Source organism: Heterocephalus glaber, unplaced genomic scaffold (assembly GCF_053883595.1).
Source record: "Heterocephalus glaber isolate CG9 unplaced genomic scaffold, H.glaber_assembly_v1.0 deba00001781, whole genome shotgun sequence".
Lineage (NCBI taxonomy): Eukaryota > Metazoa > Chordata > Mammalia > Rodentia > Bathyergidae > Heterocephalus > Heterocephalus glaber.
This window is the reverse complement of record NW_028258467.1, coordinates 6,971,276-6,999,122: the sequence shown is the minus strand read 5'-3', so window position 1 is coordinate 6,999,122 and position 27,847 is coordinate 6,971,276. Positions and strand designations below refer to the sequence as shown.

General features: G+C 38.5%; 1 protein-coding gene across 7 annotated transcripts in view; it reads right to left on the bottom strand.

Moving 5' to 3' along the window:
• Positions 1-27,847, bottom strand: part of Rbfox1 (RNA binding fox-1 homolog 1) — a 1,452,839-nt gene that overhangs the window by 1,301,030 nt on the left and 123,962 nt on the right. The window lies entirely within an intron of this gene.

Below are 27,847 nucleotides of genomic sequence, written 5' to 3'. Positions count from 1 at the left end.
CAGTACAGCCAGTGAACAGAGATGACCTCGATGGAGAAAATGTGATAAAAGGCAAGACCGAGTAGGAAATCAATGTCTCCATTTGTAAAGAGGAAGGAAAAAAAGGATGAACCAGACATTATTAGCATGATATATAAGCACTGCATAGCCCAATTTATATCACTTGTATTAAGGATAAATTGCCTGAATAAATTCTATTATTCTAAGAAATAGCACAAATAACAAGCTGACAACATCAGGAAAAAAAATGAAAATAATAATGTTGATATTGCTGGAATTGTGTGTTATTTCTCTCTTTCTAGTTTCATGTATCTAGTGCAGCAATAACTCAAATTTGGGGGTTGGTTTGGTTTTTAAAGTTGAATATTCAACTTGAAATTCAAATTGAAATCTTACAGGGTAGGAAGCTCATTACTTATTGTTAGTAACAGTCGCTACATTTATTGTGTACTATGTCCTATGCAGTATCTTAAATTCTTCACATAAGTTATTTAAATAACACAAAAATTTGAAAGATAAAAGTTATCTTGATAATTTTACATATGATAGAACCAAGCCCTTATTAGATCACTTGCCCAAAATAGAACAGCTCCAAACTTATCAGATGAAGAAATTTAATAGTTTCTTCTAGTGTGGTGAGAAGGTAGTATGAGCTTTATACTCCTGGGTTCAGATCCCACATTACTTTTCTATTTTGAATGGCCAAATCAACTCTTTTGAGACTCAGTTTTCTCATCTGCAAAAGGAGGAAAATAATGCCTACATCAGAGGTCTGTCTGATGCATTAATGTATGCAAAACACACAACACAGGGTCAGGCCCCTAGTAAGCACAGAACAAGAGATCGCAGGTGGCTAATCGATTAGTTATTTTACTCAGAATATTATAATTATTTCCAACTTTCATGATTCTGACTCTTAACCCAGAGTCCTTTCCAATCCCTCTTCATTTGCTTTGTGGTCCAAAGTCATCCATTTGGGATACAGAGGCATCCAGACCGTGATTCATACCTCACATGACCTCCTTCTGGCCCTTTGAAGGCCCTTCAATGAGCCACTGAATTCATGACTCAACTAACAAGCATTCTCACTTCCCTGTCCACTGCTGATCCCAAAGAGGCTAGAATCTGTTCTACAAGTTCATGAGCATCTACTAAGGGCCAGAAATTATTCTAATCCAGAAGACAGAAAGACATATAAGCTCTATTTTGACTTCCAAGAAATGTGGTGGAAGCAACAGAAGTCAAGAATTAAAGTCCAGACCCAGAGTTAGAATCTATAGCCCACTGGTCTACAATGTGAGATGACCAGCTCTGAGCACTTCCTGGTGACATAAAATCTATCACCAACAATGAAAGGAGCTGTGTAAAGAGGTGCTCCTAAAGGAAAGCATGCCTTAGGGTTGACACCTTTCTCAAGCAATCTGTGCAGCCTTTGGTGTTTCACTTTAGTGTATTTTAAAACTGTGCCATTCCAACATATTATTTTCTTCTGACTCTGTAACTGAAAGATCAAGGGACAAGAGGAAACTGGTTGGGGCTAATATGAACTTTATAAATTTTTCTAAAAAATATTGGATAATCACAGAACCTGACAAAGAGTAGGTATAGTGACCTCATTTATTTATTCAATGAAGTAGTCCTTAAGATATTAAATAAGATATTATTACCTAGATATTAAGATATTAAATACCTATTGTATTAAATATGTATATTTAAGATATTAAAGATATTAAATACCTATTGTATATTACACACCAGGATAAATGTGGAGGATATAAATAAGAATAAATGAAGCTTTTATTCTCAAAGTAAGGAATATAAGGAATACACAGCTTAAAGTTGGAAACAGATAAAGACTTTCTGAAATTATGTGCTAAATTGGTTATGAAGAAACTGAGCTATATATGGAGTATTATGGGCATTCATAAAAGGGATCCTATCCCAAAAAGTGAGATACAGAGTCAGTAATCTCCAGGGAAAGAAGGCCTGGAAAAATGCTGCATCTGGGCTGAGGCTTAGAAGATAAGTAAGAATTCCCAGGCAAAAAATGTTAGAAGGGAACAGGGCGTGTGATAGAGACAGCACGCCATACACAAAGACAGAGAAGGTAGTGACTTAGTGTACACAGTAACGTCTAGACACTGGATGTTGCAAAGAGTAAACAAGAAGTATTCAGAGAGGCAAAGAGGAAAAATCATGGTATGAGGCTTGGTCAGAATCCTGAAGACTTCTAAATAGGATAAGGTCGAGGCCAATGTTTATTTTCATGGAAAATGGGTTTGCAGGAAGAGAGGCAGGGTTGGGGTTAATCAGGGGCTGCTGCACAGCCCAAGCTCAGGGTGACTTGGTCACAAAGAGCAGGGTGAATAGGAGCACGTGAGCTATTCAGCAAGCCATGCAGGGCAGGAGGTGGTGCACAGGGTGTCAGACCAGCAGCCTTCTAGGATGGGTACCTGAAGGCCACCACCTGAGAGACAATGAGGGAAAGATGGCTTTAAACAATGACCAGAAGTGGATTTTCAATTAGAGCAGATCAAATTCAAGGTAGAGCTATCCACTAGCCAAGTGGACTATAAGAATGAGGTGTTAGGCTTCATCAGCTTAGCAGTGTGACATAGACTACCCACGAGAAAACAGGTAGAACAGGCGCCATAGGTCAGAACCGTAGAAAGCAACCTAACTCACTCACCTGTACCATGGACAGATAGGAAAGTGGAAGAGGCCAAGAATTAACTAGGGAGAGAAGGGGAAAGTCTACCAGGGAAACAAGGGAAGACAGAACTTTGGGAAGGAGGGAGGGATCTGTAATATTAAACCCAGTTGGGAGGGTAAAAATGTAAAAGACTTGAAATATTCAAAGGGATGGACAGCTCCAATATAAAAGCTGAGGTAGAACTCAGATGATTAAATGGTAGAGGCTAAATACAATGTAAAACATTTAATAGTGAACATTCACTGTTTTCCCCAAACCTGCTAAAGGCTTCAGATGCCCTGATGTCTGCATTCTTGGTTTTCCTAGGTAGCCCCTATTACATTCCTTGCTTTGCAAATGGTGACACCAGGATTCTCAGGATGAAGTGACTTTTACTAGGTCCTTTGGCCAGGAAATGGGCAAGTCTATCCACCTTTCTGAGCTAAATGTAGCCCCTTTTCCTAGAGTCTGTTTTTTCTACCGTTCCCACTCCAGTTTTAGAGGAGAGCTTGGGATTGGCTAGGACCATGCATGCAGCTCCTGGGGATAATCAGCTGTCACCATAAGGAAATGTGTGAGTCAGCTTTCCAAGGCTGTGGCAAAATACCTGAGAAAAACAAGGAGGAAAGATGACTTAAAGGAGGTTTTTAGCCTATGAATATTTGGTTACCTTGTTTCTGGACCCGTGGTAAGGCAGTAACCATAGTAGGGGTGGTGTGGAAGATCTCACAGAAGCCTACAGGGAGGGGGAAGGGGCTGGTGAGAATATATGCCAGTCAAAGGCACATCCCCAGGGATCTACTTCCTCCATTGGAGCCCTATCTCTCATAGGCCACTTAGCAATGAACTCCTGAATGGTTTAACCCATTGATGGGGTCAGTGCCCTCATGATCCAGAAACCTGTCTAGGCCCCAGCTCTGAACCCTGTTGTCCTGGGGATCAATCAACCTCTACCTATATATGAGCGTCTTTGGAGGCTCTTTCATATTTAAACCATAACAGGAGATCTTCATTCTATTAGGAGGAGATCTTCAACTTATTGGGGGATGCACTAAAGCCGTCAGTGAAATTTTCCAAACTTGGATGAGGAGGTCAGATAGATACAGTGCTCCACCAACAGGATTCATTAGCCCTGAAATAATTAAATCAATTAGGAAATTATAGATGAACCTTAAGGAGAAATATCATAAATTTCTTTCATTATACATTTCTTCATGGAACAAAGGCAAATATTCCAAGTATTTCACAGCCATGAGATAAATGGACCTTTTCTTGGCTATCAGTTCCAAGTCACTGAGGTGAAACCTTTAATTGGATTTTGGAAGAATATATCATTTAAAGATTGTTTGTCTCTTACGAAATATTAGGCACAGTACTGCATCTTTAAGAAAGGACCCAAGGAAGATGTTTTTAATAATAAAAATAAACAATGCTCATGGAAAAAGCCTTTCATATAGCAGAATCTGGGCAAAGAATTTCATACATATAATCCCATTTAATCATCCCAACAAACTCATGAGATAGATATTATTAAAAGATGAACAAACAAATTAAAGAGATTAAAGATGAGCAAACAGACATAATATAGAAAAATGCCAAGTTACCTACTTATTACATGGTAGAATCAAAATATAAACTTGGGTCTCCACCATCATGTCTCTTTGTTTTGGGCACCAGACAGTTTCTAACTATTATAAGAAGTTTAGTGATATATTTAAAATACCAGGTCATGGACAGGTAAAAGTGTGTGTGAGCATGCATGTGTATATGCAAGACAAAGGCTGAAAGAGAGAGGAGAAGAGACACAGGGGAGGAAGGAAAGAAGAATAAATTAAGGGCAAAAGGATCTGAAATAAAGATTAAAAAGAAGAAAACTAGAAGAATAGTATTACTCATCTTATCACTCGTTCCTCTGGAAGATAAAATGCCAGCCCATCCCTACCCACTCATTAGTCAGCTACCAACCGCAATTTGATGTGACAGGGCTAAAGTACAGACACCCCACAGCTCATAGCGTAGAATGTCCTCCCAACACCCAAAGACAGACTCCCAGCCGTGTTGTGGGAAACTCTCACTGTTAAATAGCACTGGCATGCTACAAACTAAATTTCAATGGGGAAAAACATAGGGAATTAATCAAGATTGACAAAGGGGAGAGAGCAGGAGAGGAAGCAGGAGGCAGATTTAGTCAAGGCTGAATTCCATAGCACTGAAAAATATGCATAGTAGTGAAAGAAATGTTACAATCCCCTTCCCTCCATTCCCAATGCACAGGACATATTTCCCAGCCATTTTTTTTTCAAGAAAATTTATAGAATTCCAAGTCTGAACTAACTCCTTTGGTGCTACGTCATCTTACAAATAGCATAATTACAAAAGATGAGTCTGCCCTGTCTAGATCATAAGATTTCTATTAGAAGGTCTAGTGGAAAATTCTCAAAATCCAGAGTCATGACATCTGCCTTCCAGGTAAATCTCTGTCATGAATTACAAGTGTTATTAAATCAGGAAAACTCTCTGGTGTGAATTTCCAGCTTGTTAAATAAATCAAAACATTTTAATACCTCTACATCAACATAGAAGGCATCAGAAATTGCATTTTCAAACAAGCAATCTATTACAGATGATTCTCGTGCTCTTACCCTCATTTCTAGCAACTGAACATTTTTCTGCACAATGTCAACTTTTTTCATATCCAATAAAGCATGCATTACGTGGTATTCTCAGAACTTTTGAAATGTATGCAGTCACAAAGTAGGACATGGGGAATATCATCTGCCATGATAAGCATCACTTCCTGTCACACAGTTCCATGTGCCACCCCTCAATTCTCAACTGACTCAAAATCAAAATCTGGCCTCATTTGCCAGTGAAAGTAAATGTCATCTCTCCTCTTCCTCTGGCAACAATTTTTACCACAGGAGAAAACTAGAAACTGTAGGTTATCATAACTGCAGGCTCCATGGGAATGGGAGGACAACAGTAAGAGCCAATTGTTGGAATATTTGCAGTGGAAAAATTCCACTTAAAGATGCTGGCCAGCCTGCTCACCAAGCTCACCACTGGAGGTGACTCCAGTTTAACTAGTTCTTGTATCAGATGCAAACATACAGACACATAATTCAATTCAACCAAGCTGTCTGTTTAGAAGATGCTTCAGGACTGATTGATGACAGCGAGCAAAGAGGAACCACACAGACCTTGGCTGTCAAGGTCAAATGCACAAGCAGACAAAGCCGGCAGAGCCTGGGAGAATGCCCACTCTGGATTTAGCCTGCCGGCCTCGCATCTTGGCTGCAGACACCGGTGTGTTGTCATTCACTCTCACTTCTAGTCACACCACACACAAGATGGAGAGGCATATGGTGGCTTTCTCCCGACTCCGTGTAAATGTGGGCTCTAATTTAAGCTTTAAACCTTTGAGGATCCTTTGCCAACAAGATAAAATATATAAGCTATGATATTCTGAGCACCATATTTTGCTGCAATATGCCTTGAGACACATGCTTCAATAAGTTTGAAGGTGGGGCCAATATCAACTCAAGCCTCGTCTCCTAGAGGCAAAAGCAGTAGGCGTGCACCTCTCAAAAGCAAGATGCTAGGTAAAGAGTAATTATGGTCCCATCCACCATTAATCAAGGGCTACGGTGTTATAGGCACAAGGTTGACAGCTTTAAGTGGATTTTCTCATCCCAACTTTGTAGCAATTCTATGGGGTAAGACCTTTTAGTTATCTCATTTTTTGAAAGTAGCAAAGGTTTAATAAATTAAGTAATTTACTCCAGGTCACTTGGTCTATTGCATGAAGCCAAAACTCAAACTGATTGACCCCAAAGCCTACATACCAAGCACACACACTGCTACACAGTGAAACATTACAATAGGATATCTACTGTACGGTCTAGTGTACACAATGTATGCTGACCACAACTCAGTGCTGGCTTGGATAAAGTATCCTAGGACTCAAGGTTACTGAATAAGACATTCAAATGACTGTCCACTCATTTATTCAAACATATATTGAACATATATGGGACTTGATGAATAAAAATATGCACCAAGTATTCACAAAAGTGCATTTCAGTTCTGAAGTATAAAGATAGACAAAAATCCATGCTTTAGCCTTCTTGTTACATTTTCGACTGTTTCATTTCTATTTATAGGAAATTTATAAAAGTCCACATACACGCTTATACTTACATATATCAATGTACAGAAGAAATTGTATCTTTAATTTCACAGGAGAAAAAAGTACAGTGTATCCATTGGTGGGGGAATATATGAACTCCAGGAAAGATATTTCCTCACCCTTCATCACAACAGGAAAAGAACTGTGGTGAGGAACAGGTGAATTAAGGCCCTGAGTCATGCAACAGCAATCTTGCCCCTGTAGCTACTTCTATGGCTACTGTTCCCATCACTGGGGCAGGTAGGACAGTCATTTCCCTGGGCGTAGAGTGGTCCCAAACCTGGACCATCTCCCCAGCCTTCTCAAGGATGACAAGTGCAGGCAGATTAATGGGGACAGTCTTGGCTGTAGGAAGGCCAGGGAACCATGTCACTCTGCTTACTGAGTCTCTCTCTCTCTTTCTCCATTTCTCTCTCTCTCTCTCTCTCTCTCTCTCTCTCTCTCTCTCTCTCTGTGTGTGTGTGTGTGTGTGTGTGTGTGTGTGTGTGTGTCTCCCATTAATTATTGCCCTTTTGCTGGATTATTTGGGAAAACATAGACTATATGAGAATCTACCATGCTAAATGTACTTTCCCCTGGGGGCAGCTCAAAAATAAATAAATGATGGAATGAAGGGAAAGAAGAAAAAGAGAGCATGTACACTGGTTCAGAATAAGATAAGGATTCTTGCAAGTGTAGTCCTTGGATACAGGAATCCCGGATGCCCTAAGGAGGTGATGACTAAACTCTCACATGCCTAAGCTCCACAGTAGACTTGCACCTCAAAACAATGTGACGGGGAGAAGAGTGGGCTGAAAATATGCATTTTACCACGTGCAAAATGTGATCAATTTTTACATGAAAAAGTGTACATAACTGGCTAAGAGAAAGCTGACGTGCAACTCCTCTGAGCAACCACACAGCCGTCTATAACTGTTGCAGCAGCATCTGCGTTAGGGACTGAGACGTTTACACTGAGTTGGCAAAAGTGGGCACTTGTGAACCAGTGTACCAGAGATTTCAGTGCACTCTGGGACCGAAGGGTCCACACTTCCTTGATGCAGACAAGAGAGCTCGGTTTCAGTCCCTTTCATAAGCATGGTGTAATCACCAAGGCCCTTGGCTTCATCCCCAATGCTGGTTACATTTGCTTTTATAACATTCCCTATGAAAGTATTCGATATAATACCCATCTGACAGCTGCTGGTAAACAAAACGATTGCATGACAACAGATGGAAAATGGGGCCGTTCTGTGGTTTAGGATGTCACAGGCAGTTTTCAGAGGTCATCTAAAACCACACAGACCACAGGAGACTGTTAGCATCTGTGCCATGAGCTACAGTGCACGAGATAAATAAACACATTCAGGTTTTGCAGAACTGACTCGCTTCTTTTTGCATCATGCTTGAGGTCTCCTTTGCCCACACATTTTTTTTCTTAACCTCTCTTATTATATATCCTTTATTTCTTTTTAAAATCTACTTACTTTCTTAATCCAATATTTTCGGTAATACAAATTTTACATACTTGGCTACAAATGAACTATATGAGCTTCAGGTCTTAGTATTAGGAAAGTCTGCCACATTCTGATTTGGATTTAAAAAGAAGAACGATGCAGGTACCCATAATACTTTCTCCATTTTATATTCTATGTTCTCATTACTTTCAAGATTTCTTCATTCAGTTTTATAGTTTTTAATTTAATTCCTGAACTTGATAGCATTCTGGTAGCCAGGAAATAAGTAGTTAGCAGAAAATATAAGCAGGAACAATATATATTGATCTTTATTTTGTTTTCCTCATAGCTCAAGGTTTCTGGGATCATACGCCTTTTTGCTTTGTTTGAAAGAGACAATAACATCAGGGAAGGAATTGCCAGCTAGGTTTATAAAGACTGTATTTTGTGTTTAGCCATCCTTTTTTGCTAAAACAAAATCAATAATAGCAGATAAATTTCTTCTCAGACCTTTGTTTCTTGGTCTTTTGGAAGAAAACTTTTTTTTTTCTAACATGGTAAAAAATTAGAAAAATCAAGGGAAGTTTAAAAAATAAATCATAGTCTGCTTTCTTGAGATTACCACTAGTTAATATTTTCGGGAAAAATATGTATATACACATGCATTTGTATTGAAAATTTTGATGAGAAAATGAGCCTGGTTCTGATTAAATACACACACAAGCACACACACACATGCACTCACACTCACACACACATTCACACATGCAAAACCATTACAGAGGTAACATCTAGGAAGCACATGATCCATGCAGGAGGACTGGCTTCATTCCTATGGAGGCTGAGCGTTTGCTAACCCACCCTCTGCTCACCCTCCCCTCCTCATTCTGCCATCCTGTTCAAGCACTCACCAAACAAGGTGCCATATATTTTACCTCCTAAATACTGACTAAACCTATCTTCTCTCGCTGTTTCTTCTGGCACCACATATCCAGAGCTCTACCCTGGATTCATGAGACTGTCACAGATGGCCTTGGCTAAGTTTTGTCCACTGCTGTCTACTGGGATCATTTACAATGCCCACTTTGAAATGGGGACTGTGATGCCTGCTTTCCACTCACTGCCTGGCCCCTTTCTTCTCCACACTGGCCTTTTCTTCTGCTTATTTGCAAGGTCACAGCTGAGGTGTCATGCATGTCATCTCCTTGCCCTAAAACATCATCCCTCTTTCCTTCCTTATCTCATTGCCCAAACCAATTCACATTGCTACTGAAACACCTGCCTGCATCCCAAAACACCTCCTCAAGAATGCAGGTGCTGTCCGTGACCTCCTACAGACAGGTAGCCCTGGCATCCTGCATTTCCCTCATTAAAGTATCAGGGCTCTGTATGATGGGGCAACACAGGATGATGGTTCTCTAATTTTGAGCCTGTCATAAATGTGTCTCTGTGCTGTATCATGACCTCCATCTGTCCTTCCCCATTCACAATAACTGGTGCTGAAAATCATGCCTTGGAAATGCCAATCCTGCACAGCTCAACTGTACCACTACATATACACAGACAAATATACCGACATAAATAGATTAATGGAGCATCCAAAGTACCCAGTCACTTGGCAGGATTTCAGCCATGACCATATGCGGGTGAAGACTAGATTTTCCCCAACTCAGGCCCTTTGCACATTATCTCGACCCCACGTGCACTGGGTGTTCTGTTGTAGCTGACCCTGAGCATAAGGGAGACTTCCATCAGCCTCTTACTCCCTATTAGCATCGAGGAAGCCATGGGGACAGTTCCTGGCCCGGGGCCAGGTTGGCATCACCCCAGACACGTGAGATGCCAGCCTCCATCCTGTTTCCTGGCCTTAATCCTCCCCCAGCCCATTTACACACAGCCAACAGCAGGGGACACACCGACCCTAACTCTCCACAGCTCTGCTTGTCACATGAAGCTGAAGGCAAATTCCCACTCTGCTCCTGACCCTCACAATCCTCCTGTCACCATAGCCATCTCTGTTCTCAGAGTGGCATCCTGCAGGGTCCTCCTCAGCCAAGCATATACCATCACATACAGTTAGAGGCAACATCTTTGTTTCTGCATCCACGACTCTGCACGGGACAGTCCCCAGGTGCAAATCTCCCCATTTCTCTCCCGTAGTTCCTACCTTTCTTCTTCCCCTATGGATAAAAAATACCCCCTAGCACCATGTGCTACCCCAGAGCCATCACTTGATGTATACTTTGAATGAATTAGTCTCTAAATGAATTCATTTTAGATCAACCATGGTGAACTTACAAAAAGTATTTCATCACATTCGATTTCTCTGGGATAGTTTTATTCTGGCTACAAGATCTCAGCAAAAATGAGTGCATATAGAGTCACAATCATGTCAGAACAAATATTTTTCAAGTCCTTCGGGAGACCCTTCTCCTTCCATGGTGATGAACAAACATTCACAGAAGACAGAAATAATAATGCCACCACAGTACAAGATCGACTTTAAGTCACAGGTATTTAGGCCAGAAAGAAGATGTGGCTCTGCCTGTCACTAGCTCTAAGGAGGATAACACTCCTGTCAACCTGCTGTGAAAGGTACCTGTCATCCCTTTTCTTGAGGACATCAAGGAAAGAAGACCCAATTCTGCACCTGTCTCCTCCTACCCTTGTGGTCACCAACCACGCCACTATTCTCCATTTTAAAAAGATTGAATAATTTACATAAAAATTATGTTTTAAAGTAAAAAATTAAAAAGTTCACAGTCTTTCCCTGAGTTCCATTTCTTATAAGAAAACAGACATGAATTTAGACCCACAAATGTTTAAAGGTAAAATATTACACTCTGTGTGCATAATCATGCAGAATTCTTTTAAATGCTCAGGGTAAATTGGTACTCAAGCCCATGACACTCCTCTTCACAGACCTTGTCTATAAACACTATTTTATCATGAGCAAGGACGTGGTAGAAAGAGACAGGCAGGGGATAGGAAAGTGAGGCTCCAGTTTGAGTCCTGCTACTGAATACTCAGTGGCCTTAACCTCTCTGAACTTCAGTTTCTTCATTGTAAAATGGAGATAATCAGCTTATTGTCAGTACTGAATGCCTCATGAAAGGATAAGATCACCTAGAGGGTGGGCAGGAGGGAAGTCTTGTTGGAATGAATTCAAGAGGGAAGGGAAGAGGAAAAGTAATAACAAATGTAGATGAGTCTTATTTCAGAGTTTTGTGTAAAGGAGATCAGAGAAGCAGAGCAGCAGATGGAGAGGAAGTCGAATCATGGGAGCCTGTTTTTAATGCTGAATATATTACAGAATGTGCACATGTCAATGGGTGTGAGCCTGTCCTGTCTAAAGGTGTCAAATACCATCTATCAGATGTGGAGTCCTCAGTTATCACCTCCTACTTGTGCTCTGGAGTCCAGAGCCTGCTGCCACCTGGACATCTCTACATGGGAGTCCCATGGGCACCTTATGCTGAATATGGTCAAAGACAAGCTCCCAACTCTTTCTGTACACCTTTCTCTCCCTTCCTGAAAATGTTCTCCTCTTGAAAATACCTTACAAAGGGATTTTCCAAATGTTTAGGCTAAAATTCTTATAGGAACCACTGACTCCTCTCTCTTGTGTGCTTCTCACACTCCATATTGTCTCTCCTTTTGAAATACTGTATATCCATACTTCGGCTATCTCTCACACCTGTATGGTCTGGTCTTGTCCACCATCATCTCTCACCTGCCCATCCAGACTTGATTTCCTGCTTCCATGTGCCTCCTACATGTTCTCCACCCAACAGCTATGGTGTTCCTTTGAAAACAGGGCTGAGGTCATGGTGCTCCTGTACCCAGCATCCTCCCAAGGCTTCCTGTCCTGCTTATTGCAGGACATGGCAGAAGGTTGTGCCATGACCTTCAAGAGCCTCTGTTATTTAGTCCTCACCCCCTGCTAGACCCTGAGGTCATGAAGAACCACTCTTGTCTCTCATCCCCCACTCCAGCCGCCCAAATGCTGCTGTGACTGGGGACAGCAATCTACAGCCAAGAGTCTTTGCCTTGGGTACTTGATGTGGTTTGCTCCCAGCCCATCACTGCCAGGTTTTGGTCAAGTGTCACGTAATAGAGAAGTATTTCCAGACCCCTTTGTAATATGAGACAGCATCCCCCACCCACCCCATCACATCCTATTCTCCTTACCTTGCTTTATTTTTCTGCATGGCAATTATTACTATCTAAACATCAGGCACTATTTGGGTTTTTATAGAGTTTTTTTATGGAGTTTCTCATAAGAAATAACTTCATTTTTTTCATGATATATCTTTAGATTTTAAATGAATGCTTGGGATGTAGTAAGTTCTCAAACATATATATACACTGACATTTCTGGTTTTCCTTTATCCCATACTAATAAATTAGTATAAATAAATTCCAATCAAGCATTTCATTAACTGGCTAATAAAATTATGTTAACAGGTTCATTCAAATCTTATTTAGAATTTACTCTACTTTTTACAAACTTAAATATCTAGATTTAAAGAGAATTGTGTGAAAATAATGTTTTAGTAGATTTACCTATGTTTTAGCAAGAACAGAAAGAATATAAGTTAACACTTAAACTAATTAATGGCTTACCCAAATGTCCATAGAAGGATCAGAATACACAATGTAACCAGCCTTTGTTGCAAGAAATATTTTAAAGAATATTTAAAATCGCACTGTGTTTTACAACGATTGAAATTAGTTGAAACAGTACATATGTCTAACAGGAGAAATGGCTAAGTAAACATTAGATTAATTCAATTTGCTTTGAATTATTTTGTTATATGGCAATCAAAATAGTAATTGGAATAGGAATATAAAGAATATTTCTGTGTTGGGAAACAAAATTTTAAAATTATGCACATTATCCAGTTGATTACATAAATGCACATCCATAAGAAACATAATGTATGCTAAAAATAATTTTATTATGTTAGTGAAATTATGAGTTATTATCTTCTCTAAAGTGATTTGGGTATATGGTACCAATCAAGGCAGGATATTTTGTGAAAGTGGAAGAGAACACAGTAAAGTTGTGGGAAGATCACTAAATTAGAAGCTAAAGAATATTTCCAGTTTCTAATCTTCTAATAACTTTAAAGAACACATCTTAGACAAGTTATTCACAATCTCTGGGCCCAGTTTTGTTTTAGCAGAGTAAGGTTGATATTTCAATGGGATCTTTAAAGAACGAGAGTGGAAGAGATGTTGTTCTCTATTCATCAAATATTTGGATGGAAAGAAATGCCACAGTTCCCAGATCTCCCTTCCACTGCAGTGAGACTACATGGTGACTAAACACTAATTACAACACTGCATTCAGAAGGATCAGAAGTGATATGAAACACCCCATAAAATAGCCCATATAACCATCAATTATCTTTACCGCACCCATGGAACTTGAACCAAAACACTGCAAGAATTACACAGCTAGAAGAAATCTACACCCAGGGAAAAACCCAACTCCTGACACATCATGAAGAAAGCTTGAAATATGTCTTAATTATGAGGCACTAAAATTGTGTGGGTTAACTGCATGCAGCTAGTGTTGCCTTTCCTGATGCACAGAATGAAATTATCTTACCCCTACAGAACCTCAGTCCTACAGAAAAACTGTGAGGAAAATCTAAAATGATGCCTAGTGATATTACTAACATAAGCATGTGGGGATTTGAGGTTTTTCATGGAAACAAATAAATTCATGGACTTTGATTTTTGTTTTTATAGGTTTCCCAATGTGCTGTGCTCTTCCCTGGATGTTAGAACAAATTACAGACAGCATTCTCTATCCATAGGTTCTACATCCCCAGATTCAAACAACCATGGGTTGAAAATGCAGCTAGGTCTACATAATGTTGCATTGATACTGAATGTGGACAGAGTTTTCTTTACCAATATTCCCTAAACAATGTGGTGTAACAACCATTCTCACAGCATTTATATTGTAGTAGGTATTGCAAGTGAACTGGAGATGATTTGAAGTCTACAGAAGGTTATGTGCAAATGCTGCACTATTTTGTGTAAGGGACTGGAGCATCCGTGGAGTTTGTTGTTTTGGAGGAATGGGGTTCTGGAATCAACCTCCCACAGATACTAAGGGACAGGATGGCTATGTAAATTAAACATGGTTGGAACTATGAATTACAGCTGAGCAAGTAGGTTGACAAATCATCTCTTTAAAAAAAAAAAAAAAGGTAAATCAAGACAAAATCAACTTTTAAAAAAAGTGAAGGCTAAAACCCAAACAAAAGACTCCCCTAATCTGGGAAGTACTACTTCTCAGCACTTCTGCAGCACTACTAGGCTTCAGGGCTGAAGAATGGAAATATCTGTTCTTCCAGGTAGGAATGCTCCAAACATGGTTACAATGAAGGTTCTGCTTGGAAGGGGCAGGCTGAGTATTAGCTATTCTGTTCCTATGGACAAAATGACTCAAGTGATGTAGCATGGAAAACAATGAACACATTGGCAGCATCATGGGCAGAAGAGATATTCTTGGTGGCAGGAAATAGGAGTGATGGTGGCTTTGCTGGGCAAAGCTTATATGTAGGGCAAGTACATACCTAGCTGACAGTGCACATGTTCAGTGGTGATCAGAGATGATTCATCCATAACTTCCCCATTAACCCTGAAACAGTGTGCCAAGGCAGAGGTGAGGCAAAAAAACCAGCAGAATTGAAATACATGGGAAGACTTGAGAACAGTATGCATTTTTAATACACTTCCCTGCACATACATAAACCTCTCCACTGAGGACAGGAGCCTCTTGGTGCTCAATTTTTTTTAACACAGCCTTAGTTCACTTTTTTGGTGGGTCATTAAGTGACACAGACCGTGTAAAACTCTTTGGAAACCAAAAATACAAACAAGAAGCAGAAGAACAACAACAAAAGCTGAGCAGAGAGACCGTGGAGAGAACAGATTCCATAACATCAGCCCAGGCAAGTTTATAAAGAAAAAAATACACAGCAAATGCAGTAAGAAAAATAACAATCTGGAGAAAATCAGAATCCATTTATCAGAAGGTAAATGGCCTGCTTGTCAACAATAAATTATGAGAAGGAAGGAAGGAAAGAAGAAAGGAAGGAAGGGAGGAAGGGAGGAAGGAAGGAAGGAAAGAAGGAAGGAAGGAAGGAAAGAAGGAAAGAAGGAACTGTAACTGACACTCAGAGAAGGAGCCAAGGGACAAGGAGAGCCTCTCAGAAACATCAAGAAGGAATCAATACATCAGGAACAAAGGACTTGTACTAGGGTTAACAGGCAAATTAGTGTTAGAAACCATGGATCCTAGAAGATGGAAGATGACATCCATATTCAAAATGCTGGAAGTAAATTTCCAGCCAAGTAATTCAGAGCAAACAAACTATACTTAAAAGTTAAGGATAAAATTAATCCATTCCCATAAAAAGAGAAACTGACAAGATTAATCACTACTAGGCCTGTTCTATAAAGAAATATGAAAGACTGCTTGAGGTTGAAATGAGAGGCTTCATATCAGTAAGTCAAATCTGTGTGAAGTAATAAAGAACATTATAAAAAGCAACTACATATATAAATACAAAGCGTAGTATAAATATATTTTTTGGCTTATAAGATCTTTTTCTCCTGCCTGCTTTTAAAGACAACTGCACAAGTAATAATTGCAAAATTTTATTACAGGACTTATAATCCGTAGAGATATAATCTGGATACCAATCAATAGCCAAAGAAGGAAACAGGGCATAGGAGAAAAGTTTGTGTATACCATTGAAATTAACTTGCCATTAATCCAAACCAGATTGGAAATGTGGAAAAATTATGATCTAAATAAATTCTGCCTACAAAACACAAATTAGATTCAAAGATGCAAATAAATTATAAGTAAAGCAATGGCAATGGCTTATTATGTTAACAGTAACCAAAAAGAGAGCTAGACTATCTATATATTAAAGGGAAATAGATTTTAAATAAAAATAGTCATTAAGAGAAATAAAGAAGAAAATTATATAATGATTAAAGGGTTAATCTAGTAAGAAGACATAATGATTCTGCATACATATGCACCTACCAACAGAGTACCAAAGTGCTAAGGCAAAACCTGGGAAAATTAAAGGGAGAAATAAACATTTTAAAATAATAGTTGAAGACTTTTGATACCTTGCTTTTAATAATGGATAAATAACCAGAAAATAGATTTATAAGGAAATAGGGGCCTTGAACAACACTATAAATGACCTGAACTTATAGACATCTGTTTATAGAAGCCTCTACCAAATAGCAGTAGAATCCATATTTTTTCCAATTCCACACAGATCATCTTCCAAAACAGAGCATGTGTCAGGCCTAAAACAAGTATTGACACATTTATAAAAGGACTGGAATTGTACAAGACATGCTCTCTAATTGCAATGAAGTGATAATAGAAATTAACAAAAAAGAAAACTAGGGTATTCACAAATATGTGAAAATTAAGAAACACATTCCTACATAAGCAAAGATCAAAGGGGAAGTCAAAGGAAAATAGAAAATTGATATCAACGAAAATAAATTCACATACTACAAAGTATAGAATGCAACAAAGGCAGTGCATAAAGACAAATTTCTATGTATAAAAAGAAAAAAAAGAAAGATATCAGTCAGTAATTGAATGTTCCAAATTAAAACTAGGAAATAAAGGCCAAACTAAATCCAAAGCAAGTAGAGAGAAGGAAACAACCAACTTTAGTCCATAAATAAATAAAACTAGAAATTGTAAAATAATGGAGAAAACAAACAAAACCAAAAGTTGATTCCATGGAAAGATCACTACACTGACAAACTTTCTAACTAGAATGGCCAAAAAAGGAGAGAGAGAAAAAAATAAATTGCTAAAATAAGGAATTTAAAAAAGAGAACATTACTACCAACAGAAATTTAAAAAAAGAAGTATGTGAGTAACATGGAAGACTTTATGCCATAAAAATTAAATAACTCAGGTAAAATTGGAAGTACACAAACTACCAAAACTCAAGAAGAAACAGATAATCTAAATAGATCTATACGATATGAAGAGATTAATGGGAAAAAAATAACCTACTTTTAAAGTAAAACCCAAGACCAGCTGGCTCCAATTGGTGAAGTTCAGCAAAATTTTAAAGAAGAATTAACACCAACATTTTTAAATCTCTTAGGAATATGAAAGGCAAGACATCTGAACTCATTCTATGAGGCTAAAATTTCCCTCACATCAAGAGAAGATAAAATACTGTAAGAAAGTGTAACACAATCAACATTCCTTAGGAACAGAGATGAAAACATCCTTGAGAAGATATCAGTAAACCAAATTCAGCAACACCTAAAAGGAATTTTAAACCCTGGTGTACAAAAATCAATTAATGTAATATGTGATGATAGAATAAAAGAAACAGCCACATAGTCACCTCAAAAAATGCAGAAAAAGATTTTGACAAAAGCTAAGACCTTTTCATGACAAAAAAAAAAAACTATCTCAGAATAGATGCTGAAGCTGTCAACTTTGTTAAGTGCACCTACAAAACACTCTATCTAGGATCACATGAAATGGTGAAACCCAACTAAACTAACCCCAGAGTACTGACTGACACAAACTAGAAAGGACAATAAGTGTTTCAAACTTGGTATATGAAGATCTAAGCTAATTTGCTTCATAAGAATAGATACATGATAATACTTAACAAGAACAATAAGAAAGGTCAGGGAGAAGGAGAAGGTTCTGGAGGAGAAATATGTTGTTGTTGTTGGCACCCAGGCTGGATCAATGCACTATGGCAGCAGACCACAGCCTCCAAGCCAGAAGGGCTCTGACAAGCCAGGCCTCCAACCTGCAAGATGAGCTGGATGCTGGAGCTCAGTCCTGGAAGAGGTCCCCTGTCCAAGGCATCAGAGGATTCTGACATGGGGTCAGGCCTCTAGCATATATATATATATATCTTCTAAGGTCAGCACTGATCCTTTTTAGGGCTAAGCCTATCTCAAAAATCAAATAGCCCCAGATATGGGCATAGCTGACATGGGAGAGGGACAGGAACTTAACTTTCTAAACAATGAAGGGTAACAGTCACCAAAAGCAACATCTGTTCCCAAGAAAACACCTGCCTCATCACTGTGGATCTGGGAGCCTCAGCCCTGACCAGCTAAAGGAAAAAGATGCCCTTTTATATATAAGGGCGATCAAAAAATACAGTGCATTTTAAAATTTTTTAATGTATTTTTATAGTACAACACATATTGCTATTAATCCCCTTCAATATTCTTCCCCTTGCATTGAAAGCACTTACCCCATTGCTCTTGCCACTTTCTGAAGCAGTTCTAGAAGTCTTTTACCAATATCTTAAGTTATACTGTCATAGGTGTCTCAATGTCCAGAATTAATTCAAAATATTGACTTTTTATGGTCATTTGGACTTTAGTAAAAAGCCAAAATTCCCAAGTTGACAGATTTAATGAATGAGGTAGATGAGGATACAGTGTAATGTTTTTACAAGCCTGCCTTTCTGTTGGATGGCACACAACAGCAGAATTCACTGTATTTTTTATCATACCTCAAAATGATACTCAGGAAAGAGAACTTCCAAAATTGCTTTAGAAAGTGGCAAGAATGACAGGATAAGTGTGTTTGATGTGTGTATGTGTGTAGGGGGGTATTTTGAGGATTATTAATGGCAGTGTGCATTTTACTGTGGTAAATTTAAACACCCACAGTATAGTTTGATCACCATGTGCAATCCCCACTTCTCCTGGCAATTGCTATAAGGAAATCTCATTACAATTGGTTCTTGCCCCCCATGCCCCCTGCCTATGGACAGCCAGCTACTCCTGCAGCACTTCTGAATGCACAGTCTTCAAGGCTCACCTGTGCTGGACCTGGATGCTTCTAGATGGCTCCTAGGCAAAACACACATGCTTTTGTTCTCCTTCCCTATTTGGGCAACATATGCTTTGAGTGAGAGATTTGAGGGCTTAATGTGTCATGGGTTTGCTCTCTTTAGCTGAGGATGTTTAGCTATGGGATAGGACAAGGGTACCTAAGTCAGCAATGCCTGTCTGTATCTATTTCACCTTCATTCACGAAGGGAAAAAGACAACTCATTGCTAAAGCAATCAATTCAGGTGAAATCTGGGAGTTATAAAGGTCAAAACAAATATTTGAATCCAGCCATAGTAACTAAAAAAAGTACATACATACAGAATTAAGGAATTGGATGACAAAGGAGAATAGCTATCCTCTCAGACACACCATCCTGCCCCAAACTTCTACATTCAGTGACAACTGTGGGATCAACACGAGGACAACTAAAATAAATGCATTCCTGTCTCTTGTTGCTTTTGCTGCTTCCGCCATCATGAACTGTTGCTCCTCTGCCACCCCGCCTTGGAGCCAGCTGATTATGGAATGAAACCTCCACAAATTGAAACTTCAATACAGTAACTTTGTTGAGAGCCACCCCAGTGCTGAGGAGAAGCCTTTTAGGCCACTGTACCACTGCCCCCAGTGCAAAGGGGGTCAGACACATGGGCGCCAGAAGCATTCCCCTGCCCTTTGAAATAAGAAGACACGTAATCAAAACCAGACTTCCAGATCACCTAAAGCAACCCCAAAGGAAAACGAGATGGAACAATCTGATACTCAAACACCTGGACTCCCTGAACAGTTCAGGGAAATGAAAAATGAAAGCAGAAATTATTTCTCAGATAACAGCAGAGATTGTGCCGATAGTGCAAGACATGATTAATAAATCTACAGAGGACATAGATAAAAAAAAATAGAGGAGCTGAGCAACATGATGGAATCCCAACATAGGAAACAAATGCAATCCATAAAACATATACAAACAGATTTCCAGGAGATTAAAAACTGGGTAAACTTGAAAGTTTACACAGCAGAATGAGCCAATGTGAGGACAGAATTTCAGATATAGAAGATAAGATTGCAATTAGTGACTAGGAAAAGAAAAATTTCTTTAAAATAGTAAGGGACCATAAGAAATCAATCCAGCAGGTGCTAGATGATGCAAAGAATAACATAAGACTGATCAGAGCCAATGAAGAAACAGGAGAGAGTGCAGACAACATAAAAATCTGTTCACAGAAGTGATGTCAGAAAACTTCCCAAGCAGGGGAAAAGAATATGACATACAGATAAGTGAGGCATATAGGACTCCAACTAGACTTGATCAAAAAAAAAAAAAAAACTACACATAGGCATATAATCATTAAGATTCCAGACATCCAACAGAAGAACAAAATTCTACAAGCAGTTACAGAAAAGAAAGAAATCATATACAAAGGAAAGCCCATCAGAATCACAACAGACGTCTCAATGCAAATCCTCAAGGCAAGAAAAGCGTGGAGTGATGTATTTCAACCCCTAAAGGAAAACAGCCTCCGACCCAGATTGATGGACCCAGGAAAACTATCTTTCAAATTGATGGTGGAATAAGATACTTTCATGACAAAGAGCACCTAAGGAACTTCATGAATACCAAACCAGCACTCCAAAAAATTTTAGACAATATCCTAGGAAAAGACAATGAGAATCACAACCCCAGGAAGCCCAGCAGAATGAATCCACCGGGCACGACAAGAAATTAAAGTAAAGGGGGAGAACCTAACAAAAAGAGAAAGTCATGACAATGATAAGTCAATACGTATCAGTTATAATCATAAATGATAATGGTCTCAATTCACCAATCAAAAGAAATAGACTGGCAGAATCAGTCAAGAAGCAAGATCCAACAATATGCTGCATACAAGAAACACACTTAATTCAAAAGGAAACTCATAGACTGAAAGCTAAAGGGTGGAAAACCATACTCCACAGAAAAGGAATGTGAAAAAAAGCAGGAGCAGCTATCCTCTTTGCAGATCAAGTGGATTTCAAACCAACACTGATTAAGAGAGACAAAGAAGGACACTACATCCTTGTAAAGGGAACAATCCAACAGGAAGAAATTACAATCATAAATATATATGCACAAAACACTAGTGCACCCAACTATACAAAACAAATACTAATGGACATGAAAAATCAAATAAGCACTAATACAATTGTAGTGGGGGAATCCCAATACCCCACTGTCACGAATAGATCAACTAGACAAAAAATAAGCAAATGAAATACTTGAACTCAATCGAACTCTTGAACAAATGTACTTAAAGATGTTTACAGAGTTTTCCACCCCACAAAATCAGAATACACATTCTCTTCAGCTACACATGGGTCGTTCTCCAAAATAGACCACATACTCACTCACAGACATGTTTAAGTAAGTGCAAAGGAATTGAAGTCATCCCCTGTATATTATCAGACCATAGTGCGATGAAATTGGTGATCAATAGCAAAAGAAACAACAAGAATTTCATAAACACATGGAAATTGAACAACATACTTCTGAATAACCAATGGGTCACAGAGGAAATTAAAGAAGAAATCAGAGAGTTCCTTCAATTAAATGACAATGACAATACAATACAACATATCAGAATCAATGGGACACAATAAAAGCAATCTTACCAGGGAAATTCATAGCAGTGAATACTCATATTAGGAAAACAGAGCAAGCCCAATTAAATAAGCTGATGCTGAACCTCATGATTCTACAAAAAGAAGAGCAGGAGAAACCCAAAGCACATACAGGGAGGAAATTATAAAGATCAGAGGAGAAATCAATGCAATGGAGACTAAGAAAATGATACAAAAAATCAATGAAGCCAAGAGTTGGTTCCTTGAAAGAATAAACAAAATTGACAAACCCTTAGCCATCCTTATCAGAAAACCGAAAGAAAAGGCCCAAATCCATACAATTAGGAATGAAAAGGATGAAATTACAAGAGTCCCAGAAGAAAACCAGAGTATCATCAATACATACTTAGAGAACCTATATGCCAATAAGATGGAAAACACAGAAGAAATGGACAGATTCCTAGTTAAGTATGAATTTCCAAAGTTGAATGAAGAAGACCTAAAAATTCTAAACAACTCAATATCAATCAATGAAATTGAAAATGTAATTAAAAACTTACCAACTAAGAAAAGCCTGGGTCCTGATGGCTTCACTGCTGAATCCTACAAGACATTTAGTGAGGAACTACTGCCACTACTGTTTAAACTCTTCAATGAAATTGAAAGGGAACCAATACTCCTGAATTCATTCCTAGAAGGAAGCATGACCTTGACTCCAAAAGCAGAGAAAGACCCAATCGAGAAAGAGTACTATAGGCCAATCTCACTAATGAACACAGAGGCAAAAATCCTTAAAAAGATACTGACAAATAGAATGCAGAAGATCATCAAGAAGATCATATACCCTGACTGAGTGGGATTCATCCCAGGGATGCAGGGATGGTTCAACATATGCAAATCAATAAATGTAATACAGTATATCAATAGAGCCAAGGACAAGAACCACATGATCATCTCAATAGATGCAGAAAAAGCATTTGACAAAATCCAACATGCATTTATGATAAAAACCCTACAAAAATTGGAATAGCTGGTCTCTACCTCAAACGGATAAAAGCTATCTATGAAAAACCAACCGTCAATATCATACTAAATGGTCAAAATCAATAAAATCAGGAACAAGACAAGGATGTCCACTATCACCACTCCTGTTCAATATAGTTCTGGAAACATTAGCCAAAGCAACTAGACAAGAGAAAGAACTAAAAGGAATAAAGATAGGAAATGAAGAAGTCAAATTGTCATTATTTGCAGATGACATGATACTCTATATAGAAGACCACAAGAATTCAACAAGAAGTCTTGTAGACTTAATAACTAAATTCAGTAAAGTAGCTGGATACAAGGTCAACACAAAAAAATCAATAGCTTTCCTCTACACTAACAACAAACTCACTGAGAGAGAAATAGGGCAAACAACTCCTTTCAAAAAAGCATCCAAAATCTGAAATACCTAGGAATCAACCTAACAAAAGAAATCAAAGACCTCTTCTCTGAAAACTATAGCACTCTGAAAAGAGATATTGAAGACAATATCAGAAAATGGAAAGACATCCCCTGCTCCTGGGTAGGAAGGATCAACAATGAAAATGTCCATACTTCCAAAACTGCTATGTAGATTCAATGCAATCCCAATCGAAATCCCAGCAGCATATTTCACACACCTTGAGAAAACAATCTAAAAATTCATTTGGAACAAGAAGAGACCCAGAATACCAAAAGCAAATCTAGTCAACAGAGACATGGCAGGAGGTATTACTAGCCCCAACTTGAAACTACACTAGAAAGCTACTGTGATAAAAGCAGCCTAGTACTGGCAAAGAAATAGACCTGAGGACCAGTGGAACAGATTAGAAGATGCAGAAACAACTCGAGACACACTCAGCCACCTTATCTTTAACAAAGGAGCCAAACAGCCTCACTGGAGGGAAGATAGCCTCTTTAATAAATGGTGCTGGAATAATTGGGTTTCAACTTGCCAAAGATTAAAACTAGACCTGTATCTCTCACCATGCACTAAACTAAAATCTAAATGGATTAAAGATCTAAATATTAAAATAGAAACCCTAAACCGGCTGGAACAGAGATTAGGTAGAACTCTTGAAGACATAGGTGTTGGAAAAGATTTTATGAACAAAACCTCAGTTGCCCATGAACTAGCACAATCAACAAGTGGGATCTCTTCTTATTAAAAAGCTTCTGCACAGCAAGAGAAACCACCAACAGTGTGAAGAGACAACCCACAATGTGGGAAAAAAATTTCACCTGCTGTTACTCAGACAAAGGTCTACTATCTAGAATCTATAAAGAAGTTTAAAAAATCAGACCTCCCAAATTTAAGGACCCAGTCCAAAAATGGGCATCTGAAGTGAACAGACATTTCTCAAAGAAGTAGAAATAGCAAATAAACATACGAAAAAATGTTCAATACCACAGCTATTTCAAGAGATACAAATGAAAACAACACTGAGATTCCACCTCACCCCAGAAAGAACGGCTGCTATCATGAAATCAACCAATCACAAATGCTGGTGGGGCTGTGGGGAAAGAGGAACACTTCTCCACTGTTGGTGGGAGTGTAGACTGGTGCAACCATTGTGGAAATCAGCATGGAGATACCTCAAAGTACTAGGAATGGAAGCCCCATTTGACCCAGCTATTCCCCTGCTAGGTATCTTCCCCAAAGAATTAAAAGAATCATACCACAGCGATATATGTGCATCTATGTTCATAGCAGCACAGTTTGTAATAGCTAAAACTTGGAAGCAGCCCAAATGCCCATCAACTGGAGACTGGATAAAGAAAATTTGGTTTATATTATAAAATAGAGTACTACTCAGCCATAAAAAATGATAAATTAGAGACATTTATAGCTAAATAGATGCACATTGAGGTGATACTCTTACATGAAATAAACAGGACACACATGTGTAAATACTGAATAGTTTCTCTAGTGTGAGAAACTGAAAGTGTAAATAAGGACTAAAAGGTATAATAGATAATGTGAAATAGGAAGAAAAGGGCCAATGGGGAAGGAGAAGTGGAAGGGGTAGAGGAAAGGAAAGAAGGGAATGTATTTAATATGACAAAATGAATAAATGGAAACAAAATCATTGTAAATAGGGAGGGGTAGAGGGGTTGAAGGGAGGACAGGGGAATGGGGAAAAAATAAGAACCAAGAGAGATTATGTAAAGGTGCAAATTTCCAATGATGAATGTCATTATATTTTATACGTTAAATGTACCAATTAAATTAATTTTTTAAAATGCATTCCTTTTTTACATGGTTTTAAGATACATTTTGGGAGTCTGCGGTTATAGCTGAGGCTTGTAAAGGACTGCTCTACCTTGCAGGAAGCCCTTGGTTTAATCCATATAGTACAAAAAAAAAAGCATGGAAACAAAGAAATGGTTTTGTTAAATAAACCATCAAGGATGAAAATTCTAAGCACATTTGGAAAAAAATAAATAATTCTGTGTCAAATGGTAAACAAGAAAGAATGCCCTCTGTAGATATGGACAAGGTTACAGTCAGGCTCATTTCCAGATTCTCACAACCATAACCAAATATCCATAGTGTTTTCCTTTCTTTTAGTGATGGAGTATTTTGAGAGGAAAATAAAATCCTAATGCATTAATGTCTTAAAAGAAAAGTGAATTTAAAGTTATAAATTTTAAAATAACAAAATATCCCAAATGTTAAATGGCTCCATCTTCAGGATAAATGTTGAAAAACCTCTCCCTCTCTCTCTCTCTCTCTCGACCCCAGAGGATGCAAGAATGCAAGAGCTATTTCAAGTCTGCCTGAATCAGATGAATGTAGTTTGGTCTCCAATCCCCCTGGCTCCAGCAATCAGAGCTGCACAATGAATTGTGCCTGAGCAGTGTCCACAATGCTCCTGAAAGACTCCAGATCCGATTATGTACCCCTGTGTAATCGTAATTCGTAATCCACACTTGCATGATTTTCAAAATACTGGCGAGTAAAATAATGCTTTCTCTCCAAGGGCATCTGTCAAATTCTTTCTCAAATGTTCTCTTGAGCACATTTATATCTTATTGGGATGACAGTCAGAGGGTCAGGTCTTATTTTCCTCTTTTGGTAGAAGGAGAAATGGGATGAGAATCCACTTTCCTACTTCATTTTGTAAAATGGATTTGAACTTGAATAAGATGTATATTTGCTATGAATCAACATGAAAATTATTAAGTAGTACAGACCTGACCCTCTACATCCAAAACCACAAACCAATAGTCCAATAAGAAAAAGACCAATTAAAAGTGGACTGGGAAACATATAAGTGAACTAACAATGATTAAAGAGATCAGTAGTAGGAAGTTAGGCAATAAGAAAAGGAAGAGCAAAACAAAACGGCATAAAAATAAAAAGCTAGTTCATTTTAAATGGTTTATTAATAGAAGAGGGCAAGGGACACAGCTGGTTTTATAGAAAACAAGAGTTGATTGTTTCTTTTTGTAATTAAGAAAAGAAATCCTTAATAACATCACTAAACAAGCTAAAATGTGCTATTTCTCAGTTCTTCATTATGGCCACTGTATTACTTTCAGTTACTGAAATGAACACATGCATGCAAACACAAGCTGCCATACCCCTTTTTTGATAGTTACCACTGTTTATTTGAAGCAAATTCCAAAAGACAAGTTGAAATGAATGTGCTGGGCATGGACATAGCAGAGAAAAACAGTTTGTTGTTTGTCCTTATAGTGACTGTAGCCCATGTAAGCTCTTGCTAGGGCTGCAAGGCTAAAAGCAGGCTTCTCCCAGATAGGAGCACATGTGCTCAAAAACAAATAACACTATTCTCTATTTATTAACAAATATTTTATATAACTTTAACTTGTAATCAATGCAATATCTTGGGGAGATTGAAGAAGAAATAAAATACCCTAAGAATTTTAGTTAGCAAATATTAACAACATTAATAATTATAGTACTTGTTACTGTAGATAACATGCACTAAGCTCTCACCATAGACACTAGGCTATTAGTTTACAAACATGATATGATTTAATCTCTATGAAGATGCTCTGGGCTTAGGTACAATGATCACCCCCCTCTTTTACAAATGGGGAGATGGAGGTACCCAGAGTTTAACCAAATGACTCAGTCACACAGAGTAGTCAGTGGAGGTGTGACTAGTGCCAGGCTTAATTTCAGAAATTAAGCCTGCCATCATGACATCAGTAGCCACCCTAGATGTTCATTATCCTTCCCTGGAATGCTATAAAACTGATCCCCACCTCCAGATCTGTGTAGTCAGCATTCCTGGGCATGGAGTTTTCTGAAGTATTGCATGTGCTTTGAATGTGCAGTCAAGGTTGAAAACCTGAGCATTAGGCTGTCCTCCCTCCCTAGTCCAGAACTGTTAAAATTTCCACTTGTCTCCTCCTGAGTCCTCCACCATCACAACAGTGTGCTTCCGGAAGCCTGGCTACTCAGTATGTGGTCTGCAGACCAGCAGTTAGCCAGAAATGCAGACTTAGCTTCATGTGCAAGCTACTGAATCAAAATCTGTATTCTCTTCAGATCCCCACGTGCACGTTAAATTCAAGTTCTGTCCTAAAAGTGAGCCCTAGAGAACATGCACTCATTCCTGGAGCTATCAAGAAACCCCATGAATTTTTCCTTTCCCTCCTTTCCTTTCCCCTTCCCCGCCCATCCCCCCTACCCCTTTGGACCTTTTTTTCCTATTACAAATTATCAATTATTATTTTTAATCATTTTAATCCTTATTTACACTTTCCGTTTTTCACACTAGAGAAACTATTCGGTATTTACACATGTGTGCACGATTTATTTCACTTAAGCGTATCACCTCAATATGCATCCATTTAGCTATAAATGTCTCTAGTTTCTTGTTCTTTATGGCTGAGTACTACTCCATTTTATAAAAAAAAACAACACATCTTCTTTATCCAGTCTCCAGTTGATGGGCACTTGGGCTGTTTCCAAGTTTTAGCTATTACCAACTGTGCTGCTAAGAACATGGGTGCACATATATCGCTGTGGTATGATT